Source organism: Aulonocara sp. 'chitande type north' Nkhata Bay, linkage group LG3, assembly GCF_057382095.1.
Source record: "Aulonocara sp. 'chitande type north' Nkhata Bay isolate Kocher_YH1m ecotype deep benthic linkage group LG3, A_spYH_male_GT1.1, whole genome shotgun sequence".
Classification (NCBI taxonomy): Eukaryota; Metazoa; Chordata; class Actinopteri; order Cichliformes; family Cichlidae; genus Aulonocara; species Aulonocara sp. 'chitande type north' Nkhata Bay.
In genome coordinates this window covers 21,505,326-21,518,093 of record NC_141346.1, presented here as the reverse complement: position 1 = coordinate 21,518,093, position 12,768 = coordinate 21,505,326, and the positions used below count along the sequence as shown (strand labels likewise).

General features: G+C 38.5%; 1 protein-coding gene across 1 annotated transcript in view; it reads right to left on the bottom strand.

Moving 5' to 3' along the window:
• Window positions 1-12,768, bottom strand: part of npy2rl (neuropeptide Y receptor Y2, like) — an 87,776-nt gene that overhangs the window by 47,321 nt on the left and 27,687 nt on the right. The window lies entirely within an intron of this gene.

The window sequence follows — 12,768 nt, the reverse complement described above, 5'->3', positions numbered from 1 at the left end:
TTAATCTTATTTTATATCTTCACTCAAATGCTCAGATAAATATCTGACTCTTTTATTCCTTTAACTAGCTAGTCAGTAACTGTGACCTTTAATGATTCGCAAACAGATTTCATGGAGGAACAAAGCATAGAAGGCTAAATATGTGGTGTGGAGCAGGGAAATTATTTTACTGCTATTGTTAAATAATCATCATCATTACCATTGCATTAATAATATAATCTGCAGCATTGATATTGTATTCAGAGGTTTAAACAGTGTGTGTGTCTTTCAGAAAGACTAAGTTGCAGTTGACAGGAAGTTGCAGAAGGCTTTGCAGAACTGAAACCGAAAGTCATTCTGAGCAGGTTAGACGAGGCTATTTGAATTACTAGGTTATCCAAATTGTCTGTTATACTTTTATATTCTTTTACTAAACTTTTAGTAGAGGTTCTTGATTAAAACATTTATTCAACATAGTACATGTAGTTTCAGTTAGGTTATTACACATAAGGATGAGCCTCTGGTCTGGTAAAAGGTCAGAAGTGCAACGGGTGAATTGAGAGAGCATTTGAGGACGACACACACACACACTCAGTTAGAGAGAATCATTTATAGGTGAAAGTTTAATCATGTTTTGCTTGGGGTTGCAAAAGAGCAGTTTGTCGCAGAACTGCTGCTGAGGTGTCAAGCTGACAAGAGAGCATCCGGCAGTGACAGGAAGTACCGGCCATGAAGATAGAAGACAACGTTCCTTTAAACTGTGTTAAAAGTCATTATGGTTTTAATTTGACGTGTGTATATATTCTGTCTGTGACGTATGAAGGGGCGTCGTTAATTCAAACCCTGATGCTATAAAAATCTGTGTATGCTTTGATTAAGTCGAAGATCAAGTGCTGTCTGCGTACAGTGGTCTTCCCACGCGTGTATTCATTAAAATCAATTGTTTGACCAAGATCTTCTGGACCTGGTTGTTTGTACTCTCCTTCCTCAATTATGTGAACCTTAACATTGGCTAATTAAAAACAAGGTCAGCTAAAAACATAGTGAATATTTAACTAAAAGTTATGATTTAAAAGTTAACCCAAGTAACAGTACAAGTAGTTGACAAACAGAAATGAAAATTTAGCAAAAATTTATATTTGAATTTAATGTCTGTAAGATAAGATGGGGCCTGATTATTCAAGAATGAATGTTTAAAAAAAAGGCTATGGTATAGCTGCAGTTACATAACTGAAACCTCTGTGTCCTGAATCCAACCACCTCCAACTGTAACTTTTTTAACAATATAAGTGATGTTACAATAGTTTAAAAACGAATCAAAAGACTAAAATAAGTTCAACATTTTTCACACATGATGAAAGGATTTTTGAAGGGGGAGCTCTTCTGACAAGTGAAAGAACGTTTGATAGAGAAAATTTAGTATATACTGTATTTGACACTACAATGGCAAGTAATGAGATAATTAAATCTGCAAGCCATATCAATAAACTTTGTTTTAATTCACGTCATACTCAACAGATTACAGCAAGCAATCAGGTTAAAGTAGGAAAACCATGTTATTTGACGCTGATTACTCTAAAACCCCAGTTTAAGTCAACCATTGGTGTTTGCCCATAATAACTATCCAATCTGCTGTAAACACAGACAGATTACTAGAATGCCCCACTAAACACAGGATTAAATCAGGAACACTTCATCCTGCAACAATATGAAATGTTATTGTAGGGTCTTTACCTTATATCATAAAGCACCTTGAGGGGAATGTTTCTTTATTTTATTTGGTGCCATATAAGTAAAATTACATTTAACTGAACCCTAAACATTGTTGTTCTGAAAATGTGAAGCTGAAGTTTGTGAAAAATACTTTTTTACTCAACAACTACAATTAGTATTTATTTAGTATTTATTTAGTATTTATTTATTTATTGTCATTGTCAAGAACAATGAAATTGCGTTTGGGGCTTCCATACAACCCCAAAAAAAGAAGAAAATAATAAATACCCCTTAAAACCCAAGTGTACATATTTAACCCAGTGTGACTCCAATGCAATAAGACAATCCTTAGCAATAATGTTCGTAGAAATTCAGACAAAGACCTGAGAAACATGACAAAATACAACAATGCAACCCATTCAATATTATTGTACTGTGAGATATGATATCAGATATGATAGTCATCTATTTAAGAAAGAGGGGGGGGGGGGGGCAGGAGGGGGAAGAGAATAAAGATATGATGCACCAATGCAGACCAGTTCATTGCTATTAAGAAGTTGGATATGGTTATTGTCCGTGAGAGGGGGGCAGAGAGTTCAGGAGCCTCACAGCCTGTGGATACAGGCTGTTGGCCAGTCTGGATGTTCTGGCCTGTATAGACCTGTACCTTCTCCCTGAGGGCAGCAGATGGAAAAGGTGGCGCGCAGGGTGATGTTGGTCCCGCAGGATACTGTGCACCCTCCTCAGACAGCGAGTGGGGAAGATATTACTGATCTCTGGCAGACTTGTTCCAATAATTCTGCCAGCTTCTTTCACCACCCGCTGGAGTGCTTGCTGATCGGCCTTGGTGCAGCTGGGGAACCACACTAGAAATCCATACGTCAGAACGCTGCTGATGGCACAGTTGTAGAAGTTCAACATTAGAGATCTGGGAATGTGTGCGCTCCGCAGTCTCCTCAGGTAGTAGAGGCGCTGTTGGGCCTTCCGTGCAACTGAGGTGATATGGTTGCCCCAGGACAGGTCCTCGGTACAATGCCTTCATTTCTATGAAAATCACGTTACCCATTTTCACACACACCTAAAAGTAATCAGGTCACTGTCAAATCAACCTGTGTCACAATGTTATCCTTAATCCCTGTTCCTGGAAAGCAGCATAGAATATAAATGAGATCAGATTACTCCCAAAAGTAGAGCCTCAGATAATCTGCAGAACAGTCAAACACACATATACATACATATATGACAATTCATGAATAATTCCACCAACAACAACAACAATGTTAATAATAACGATAAATAAACAAAGTTGAAAAGTGTTAAACATTCCTGTGATACTCTGATAAAATATTTATTTTTAATTTGAGATAAATAAAACTAACAATACTGAATCAAACTAGTGAAACAGTAACTGACCTCATGCTGCTTGCATTACCAACAATAATATCCAGTTAAAACAGCAGCAGTTTAAAAAGTGTGCACTTTTAAATATCTGGTTTTGATTTAAAAAAAAAAATATTGTTACTTTGTCTCATTTTGAGTATCAAAATTTTTGCCTCAAAAATTTAATCAAAAGACTGAATCCTAAGTGTCGAGGTGCCCTGCAGCAGGCAGAAACGTCTGGCCTGGTTGGTAGAGCAGCAGATGGGCGCAATACTGGGCAGCTCTCAGTGAAGTTACACCTTCAGGCTGTTAATATCGCTGCTCATTTAGCCCATGTGGACAAAGTAAAAGTCTGAGAGCCTACAAAGTTTGGGCATTTAAAAACTAGTACTGGATTTTGTATTTCTTATCACCAGGATTTGATAAGACCAGGAAAAAAGGAACTTAGGTTAAGTAGTAGTTAAGTTTCAGATGCTGTATAAAATGCAATATCCATAATCTCTAGGAAGGTAACTGCAAAAACTTTAGCAGTTACTTTAAACATACAAATGCAAAGTAATGATTTTATTGACTGTGAGGATGCTGTTTTTGATAACTTATATTTTAAGTTATCAAAAACAGTTACATCTGAAATTCCACAATGTCAGATGTCTCACTTTTTATATCTTTATTATGTAGATATTCAAAAACTGGGCATGCAAGCCAAGCAGTGCTTGCCCAATGAAACCTAAACATAAAAATCACACAACGACCAAGACTGTCCAAGCCGGGGCTCGAACCGGCAACCTTTCCGATTACAAGGCGACCTCCCAACTCTTGAACCACGATCGCCCCTAGATGCTATTGATAGCATCAGTAGTTTATATCAGCATGCATGCTTATGTCCCATTAACAAAGGCTGGAGCTGAACAAGCTGAGTAGACACTATAGCCTCTTTTCCTATAGTACCTACTTGGATTGGCTCGACTCGACTCTATTCTACTCTACTCAGTTTTATTCATTTTCCATGCTCTAATCACCCCAAGCACATTGAGGTGGTATTATAATTGAATACCACCTCAATGTGCTTGGATGGATTTTTGTGAAGGAGTCGCTCTCATTAGCCGTTTTGTGGGATGTAGTCTCCTTGATGTCACATTTTCAACCCCAACCGAGCAGATACTATCACGTAATGGAAAATCCTAAAATCTGACTTAAGTCAAGTCGAACGAAGTACGTAATAGTGGAAAAATTGGTACATCTTAATCTGATTATACTGTCTAGTTTTGATGGGACCTAGTGTGTTAGACAGTGAAAGCAAAATCAGCAACAGCTTCTCTTAGTTCAGTTACAATCTTGACAATGTGTAAAAACCAGAATGGTAAATATTAAATGGCCTGTATTTGTATAGCACTTCACAATTCTGCACTATACAATATAGTCCTTTTTTTTTATTGTTATTTTGTTGTATTTTTAGTTCCAGATGTCCACCTACTGCAAGAACCTAAATTGAAATGGATAGGTGCCATCTTGGAAGAAAGTTTCTAGTTTCTGTATAATGGTGCACAAAGTCAGACTGTGTGGTTCACAGGTGGGAAGATGTCACACCAGCTGTGTCATAGTGTCTGAACACTACCATGCACATGCAACTGTGACCTCTCCATTTCACAGCTCTGATATGTAGGTCAGTTAAATAAGCCTCAAAGGACATTTCATCAAACAGACACACACACACACACACACACACACACACACACACACACACACACACACACACACACACACACACCAACAACAACAACAACAACACAAGAATGGTAACACAAACACACACCAATGTGAATCTAAATGCACTTGCACATGTACTCACACAAATCCATGTGGGAATAAGCACATACAAAGAAACACATTCACACACAAACACACGCACCCCAGCGAGCTAATTCACTGAGCAAGTTGCTAGAGGGAATTCAGCTCCCTCCTGCTCTTTCTCTCGGCTGACAAGATCAGTGACTGTGCCGAATCATACTCACCACAAGAAACACAACACTGCGAGACAGTGCTCAGCAAACTAAACTCACAAAAGGACTCAACAAAGCATCTTTTTCATGTTTATATGTATACAAAAAAGAGACAGGTGAGGGCTGTGTGTTTGTGTTAGTTTAGTCAGTCACATTCATTGGTCATCAGAGGACTGAAAGAATTGCAAAGAACTGCCAGAGTTAGCTGAAAAGGTTAATATTCATCTGTTATGTATTAACTGGCCTCTGGGCACAGACATGTGAAAGGCCCCCTGCTGCTTGTACTAGGAGCAAAACATCCAGACTGCAGTCCAAGTCATTGTCATGCACTGAATCTGAGGGTATGCCTGTTTGATTCATAGCTTAAAAAAATACTGAATGGTTACTTTTTTTGAAATAAAGGAAATAATTAATGAGTAGATATAACCAAATCTAGTTTTAAAAAGTAGATGTAGATGTCAGCCATGAACTTTGGCATTTCAAAGCCTCAAGGTTAGTGGTTTGGGGTTTTTTTTAGCCAGAAGGGACCATTCTTGGATGAGAGGGAGGAGTTCAAAGTTATTATGCTAACAACAGCTAGCCAACAATCATGGCTTTCTCTTTACCTTACAATATGAAATGCATTGAGGTGACTGTTGGGATTGGTGCTATATAAATAAAACTGAAAAGAATTGAACTGAACTAAATTGACTACTGGTGGATTAACCATTACAGAAACATCAAAAATGATTCTGGTAATTGCCAATATTGTTACTTTGGGCTGCTGTGGTATTAACCTTACATTGGATGGTATATAAGGACTCTAGTATTTACAGCTTTCGCAAGCGGCGAGGATAAGATAACTAACAGATTGTGGAAGTATGTAAAGACAACACAAGAGATCCTAATATTATAATAATATAATATTTTACTCCAACTTTAATCTCCGCTTCACAGAACTGAGCATTCAAAGCACCAAAAGCTAACCCATTTGCATCCAGTGTGACTGGAGCCTCCTGGTGGTCCCCCCTTCCTCGAACGCGTAGTAGTGTCTCCTTTTAGTCCAGGACCCTGGGCTTAAGCAAACGGGCGGAAAGGCTGAACTTGGGAGGGAGAAAACTGGTAGAGAAAGCTCTATCCTGAGAATTAGGGGGTGTGGGCAGAAAAAGTAAAGACTGAAGAAAACTGAAACTCCATCGGTTGAGGGCTCCTAGGGGGAAAACCAGAGTTAGTTAACCCCTTGGAAGACAGGCGGCCGTGGTGGGGGGGGGCTGGGCCGACCCTACTTGATTGTCCCCAAGAACATCTGCAGGTTTAAGTCTATCAACACACACAGTCTCCCTACAACCTCCAAAGTCCGGCCCGATTCGAGGACTCTAAACGGGCTGTCATACAGCAGACGCAGTGGTGTACTATGAGCATTGCCTGACAAAACAAACTTATAAGTTTCTAAAGTCTTTGGGACAAAGGTATCAGGACTAGGGCCCATTCCTTCACAGTTTTGTGAAGGCCTGGCCAAAAAACTTGGAGCTGACCAGTTTAACAGAGGCCCGGACCCCTGGATGTGACAGAGCATGCATGAGTCAAAAATGCGACGACACCATGAAACGGGAAGCACCGGGCGTGGGCGACTGGTGGAAATATCACAGACCAGGGGAGGACCACCATCCTGCACTGGTCTGTCCTCCAGGATGAGGCCTGTCTGAGCAGGCTTAAGGGCAAGGATGTCCAAGTTACCACTCTGGTCAGCAGTCATGGCGTAATAGTCTATGCCAACATAAATAGGAGAAACTAGTGCGTGGGACAAACAGTCAGCCACATGGTTGGACTTACCAACCACGTGCTGAATGTCCATCGTAAACTCAGAAATAGCCACCAAATGGCACTGCTGGCGTGCACTCCAGCAGACGGCGATAGGTGGGCCAGTACGGCAGCACAAGCTAATGCAGAGCATAGCATCGGAAAATGCCCGGATGCTTTCCGGGAGCCAGTCAAAAGAGCCACCAGGATATCATCTAGATATAGTAGAAGAGTAATAATAGAATAGTAGAAAAAAAATCGAGGTCCACCACTAGATAATAATATTAGACTGTTATACAAATTGTTGTTCTTGACTGAACCATTGCTTGGCTTGTAATTTTGGAATAGCTGGGATTCTTTGGCCAGCTTTTGTGTTGTGTCAAAATTTCAAGAAGAAGCACTGAAAGCCTTTAAGGAAACTATCCATGAACCCTGAACAACTGTTGGAAAGATATCCTAAAATGAAACTGAATTTAATAAACTCATATCTGACGTCAACCACCGATTAAATAATATCACGTCCACTAAGTAAAAGAAGAAGAGCAGAGGCCAAACCCGTTAGTTAGTCATTTAATAGCTTTGTTCTAATTTTGTCACATCACAGCTAATTTCGGTTGTAACACAGAACTTCAACAGTACAACATAAAGGTCAGCCTTTAAAATGTAAATTAAAGCTTTCTGGTGCCAAACCTCCTGTGTAAGGTTCAAAATTAAAAAGAGCTGATGTAGAAAAAAATGGATCAAAGCACAGGCTTAGAAGAACTAATAAGTGAAGTGTAGCTTCAAACTGATGCCAGACCTCTGGCTTCTCTCTGTAAATGTGATGCATTCACTTCCAAAAATATATTTAAAGTCTCATGCCTGGTGACCAAAGTTTAAATGACTTCTTCAATTAATCCCTCTCTCAAAGCCACATATAGTCCTAAAATACTTTGTTTGTTACTGAACACAGACAGAAGAGATGCCTTCTCTATGCATCGCATGCTTGCTGAGATTTGCCTCCAGAAGCAAGAAACTAAATTGTTTCAGTTAAGACTCTTAACCTCTGGAGCCACGTTACAGTATCTGTTTCTGTCTTTTCTCTGTGACTGCAGACATAAATCTTGCATCTGCACCAGGGGATGATTTCACAAATGATACGTTTGGATCTCAGTGTCAACTTTAAAGTTCTTTACTGTTGTGATAAACCAGCCATGTTTTCCCAATTCACAGAATCCTTAAACGTCTTTTAAGGTTGTTTGAAGGCTTTCCAAGAGTGGAATAGTAAAGTGTGGCATATTTTTGAATATTGGTGATTTTAAATAGTATTTCTAAGAAGCAGAGGGACGTTTTTTTCTTAGAAATTACTCTTTGCATTCTTTGGGGATGCCAAAGCAAAGTAATAATGTTAGCTAGTTCTACAGGATCATGATCGAGGAGCCTGATCTTGAGTCACAGGGAACTGAGGCTGACTTGAAACCTGAAGAGCAGAAATTAAGAAATAATGGCTTTCATTGTGCACTTTAAGTATATCACATCAAAAATAAAGAAACAATAAATGTCTTTGTGTGTTTTCGGATATCCGGGTTCTAATAATCACCTTTTTTGCCACATAATTTTCAATTCTTGAGGGACCCACTAATGTTGATTTACAATTAGCTTTTATATATAAAAGCTGCACTGAAAGCTTAAGAGTAAGAGAAATGTTATGAATATACCAGCTGATGTCGCACAGTGCAGACTTTCAGTACAATCATCATAGGACACGATTTCACAAAGGCTGTTTCTCAGACAGATCATACAGTTCATAGGACCTACAGAAATACTTCTAACAGTTCTGCAGTGGTTATGGTTGGAGAACTAGTGATGGGCAAGACTACTTCTTGAGGCTTCTGTTATTGTTATTTGGCAGTCTACAAATAAAACTGAACTGAATAATAATAATAATAATAATAATAATAATAATAAATTAATTTTTAAAACTGCAATCTAAGCAACAACATGATAGAGATTTTTATCACTCTGCTGCCGTCTGCTGTGGGAGCAGCATCGGAGTAGGTGACACTGAGTGAACTGATCAGGTAGGTGCTTTGTGGTTGGCTACAAATGGGGTCATCCATTTCTGATGCACTGTCTCTAACAGTCTGAATCAGCTAAGCTACCCACATGCTCTGTAATACATCTGTCTGGCAGAGAAGCATCTGGCAGATATTATTACCATCATTGTTATTATTTTATAATCATTTCAGCTGCTATAACAAAATAATTTCCCAGATTTGGGAAGTATCTTTATTTTTCATTTTCTAATGACATTGTTTGTATGCTTTGGGGACATCACAGACTTGATAGTGATGTTACAAATACTAACTTTCCTTGTACTATTTTTGTATATCACACACCTAAAAATCACATTAATTAGTTATGAATAATCATTTTCAATCATCTAAGATCAATGATCAGTGCTCTAAGGCTGGTCATTAAATAGGCTAGTAACTAACAGAGACCGTGCATGGATGAATGCATGACAGCAAAGGCGAACAATTTTGGCCGATGTTTTACTTATCCATTTCTCTTTTATCAGAATGGTGTTACAGAAATTAATGTGGAGTAGGCTGGACTCAAACTCTTTTAAACCACCCCTGCTGCACATATTAAAGTGAAGAACAAGCTCAAATTAGCGGCCTGGGATTTCCAGAACAGTTCCAGCATGCTGCAACAACAATGCTGATGTTACATTAGACAGCTAAAACATTGCAGAACCAATAATGTGCAAAGAATTTCAAACAAGACCACAGACAGATAAGCAGCTGGCATAATATGCAGAAGAAGTTGCCCCTATTCTCGACTGATATATTAAAAAAAAATCTTTTTGGTCATTCAAAGTTCACCACAAGCTATTTCAAAAGAGCTCCATGCTCCAGAGGCACTGCTTCATACAACCAGACCTCAACTTTCCTGTAAGGCTATAAGAATGTGAAGGGCCTCAGTGAATCAGTACAAGAGGAGGTGGTGTGGATACATTTACTCCTCATCCTCTACTCCTGTAAAAGCGGGATGTTTTAATGCTAATATGGTTTTAAATCATGAGAATTCCACACCTTTTGAAGAGTAATGGGTGCAGCAGTAAGGCACAACTTTTACCAGGCCAACTTTCTCCATTGTTGGTCTGACTCATAGTTAATGAGTTTCACTGACGTTCATCCACTATTTAAGTCAGGGCAAACTATGGGCAGTGGAGGCAATGTGCTCACAACTAAAGCAATTAAAAGCAGGGTTTTTTTTTTTTTTTGGTGTAGCAGCCTCTTTGCAACTGATTTCACTAAGTGAGCCAGCCACATCCGTATATACACATTTCCCTTATGACCTGAAGCTGACTGATCTCTAAGGCCTGTGTGAAATAGCCCTACGATAATGCTGCCATTACGATTTTCTCATAAGCTTGATTAAAATAATTGTATTTCATAATGTATTAACTTTCATAAAAAGTATCCAACCTCTTGACACTGCCACATTTTCAAAAACTAAAGTTTTTGTTCTAAATATATTTAGCAAATACATTTCCAATAAAAACAAAATGTCTAACTTTAGAACTATTAACACCCACTCTGGCTACAAATTGCAATTAAGCTTAACTCTGTTAGAATGTAGGCCAACAGGAAAAACTGGTTTGTAAAACGAAATGAACTGTATTTCAAATCCCGAACAAAACAATGGTGTCTGAGCTTCTGTTGCCATTTGAGTTGAAAACACAGCATCTTGGAAAGAAATGTCTCAAAGAGTGTTTATGGCTTAAGAACAGGCTCCTTTTATTTTAAATGATGGGCTGAAAATGCACTCCTTCAAACACTTGATTGCCAGTGTCCATGTTTTCACTAAGCAGGTGCCTTTAATATAATCTAAATAGTGTGACGGCTGCACGCCTCTTCTCGCTGTTATTTGTCCTTTGTTTTCTTGCCAGCTCTGACAGAAACAGAGCAAATCCCCTTCATGTGTTTCTCCTGCTAATCTTCTCATTACACCTTAAACAACTGTTTACATTGTAAATCTATCACTCCTGACTAAACTCTCAATTTAACACGCTGTCTGTCTCTATCATTACATATTGGCTGCACGGAGTCAAACACTTTGATTTTATTTCATTTTTGTCAAACTGCTTCATTGACATTCAACAGATGCCTCAGATCTTGGTGCATCTCTCTGCGGATGACTGCCCCTCATTTATTTGTACAAGCTGGGTCAAATCAAAGAGAAGGAAAACATCAAGAGGATGCATCTGTTCCAGAAGCCAACACAGTGCTGTAAACCAACCAGTTTAATCATACAGGGGTTCTTGGGGGAGTCTACATAAAACTCAGTGACCCAAAGAGAAACGAGGGTTAATAAAGCTCTGCTGACTTTTCTGTCTGTCTGAGCACCTACACACAAACTGGCTTCCTAAGATCAGGCAGTACTGTTGGTTGAAGGTTTTACAGGGCAAAACAGCCGAGTGGACCTGAGCGAGAAGGTGATAAGAGTAAATCCTTTTGTACTCTGAGTAACGTTGGCATTATTTAAAAACTGCATGATTATCCATTCATCCCTGCAAGTACCTTCTAAAGTTCTTACATATCAGAGATGTCAAATTTAAAGTTCAGGAGCCAGACCCAGCTGGCCAAAGGATGCAAACCTGGCCTAATACAGACCTCTGGATAGATGAAGGATATAACTATATTTTGGAGCTTGAGGCTTGGTGTTGTAAGTCTTTATCATGTCATGGGATTAGGATGCCTCTATTCTCCGGGGGTTTTTGTGCATTTTGCCCTCTCGTCTATTAGAGATGGCACGATACCATATTTTTATGTCCGATACCAATATCATAAATTTGGATATCTGCCGATACCGATATGAATCCGATATAGTGTTTTTTAATCAATAAAACGTTTTTTTAAATATCTTGCTGCATTTTGTATAAGTTCATACTCAAGTTTAAATAAACAACAACACTAAAGCTATTCTGTTATACCTGTATGTAAAAAATACACTGCGCCCAAAATATTTCATAGTTCAGCAACACTGATCAATCTAATAAACTTAAACCTACTCCATCCTCCCTATTCTGGTATTTTAAAGAGTACTTAGTGGAAATATTAAGCAACCTAACTAATGTGATGTTGTTTATTCTATTACTCTTGTTCTCTTCTGCTTGTTTTCTTTTTTCTTTCTCAGCAGGTGATCCAGGTGATTGATATATGCTTTTTTTTCCCTTTTCTTTTTTTTTTCTGCCCGTTCTGTTGGTTTTTGTCTTTTGCCCTTCTCCCCCGTCCCTCTTCTCAGCTGTTTCTCTTTCCCTCTTTCTTTCTCCCCTTCTTTTCCCCAGTCAAGTCTGTCCCGTATTCAGTAAGTGAAAATAAAATAAACAATAAAAGGTGAATCAAATGGACCATTACGGCAAGGCTGGGATGGTCAATTTGGTAAAGTAAATCCGTTGGGCATCTTTCTTTGCCTTTAGACAACAATTCTGATGGCAAAAGAGCCAAACGGGACAGGCAAAAAAAAAAAAAAAAAAAAAAAAAGCAAGCTAACTAATAGGGTTGCAAACTCCCAGCAAAAAAAAAAAAATAGGGAACCACCCTCCACCTCATGATGCTTAATCGATGTAATGAAATTTAATTTGATGCAGTGTGGGGAAATGCACAGAAATAAATTATTTTTCAAGAATAATTAAATAGATTCAACATCTTTCTTCAACAGAATTGCAGAATTCACAGATGGTACTTTCCCAAAGGAAAAAGTACTATATCTTATTAGGATATATTAGTCTTAACTGTTACTATATACAGTAATGGACTTCTATACACTTTACATCAGATAAGAACTTTGGGTGTAAGATTCGGATAATTATTTATTAGAAGCTAGACGTTTTAAATGAGAATAAGAAAGAAAAGTATGTCTTTGTGCC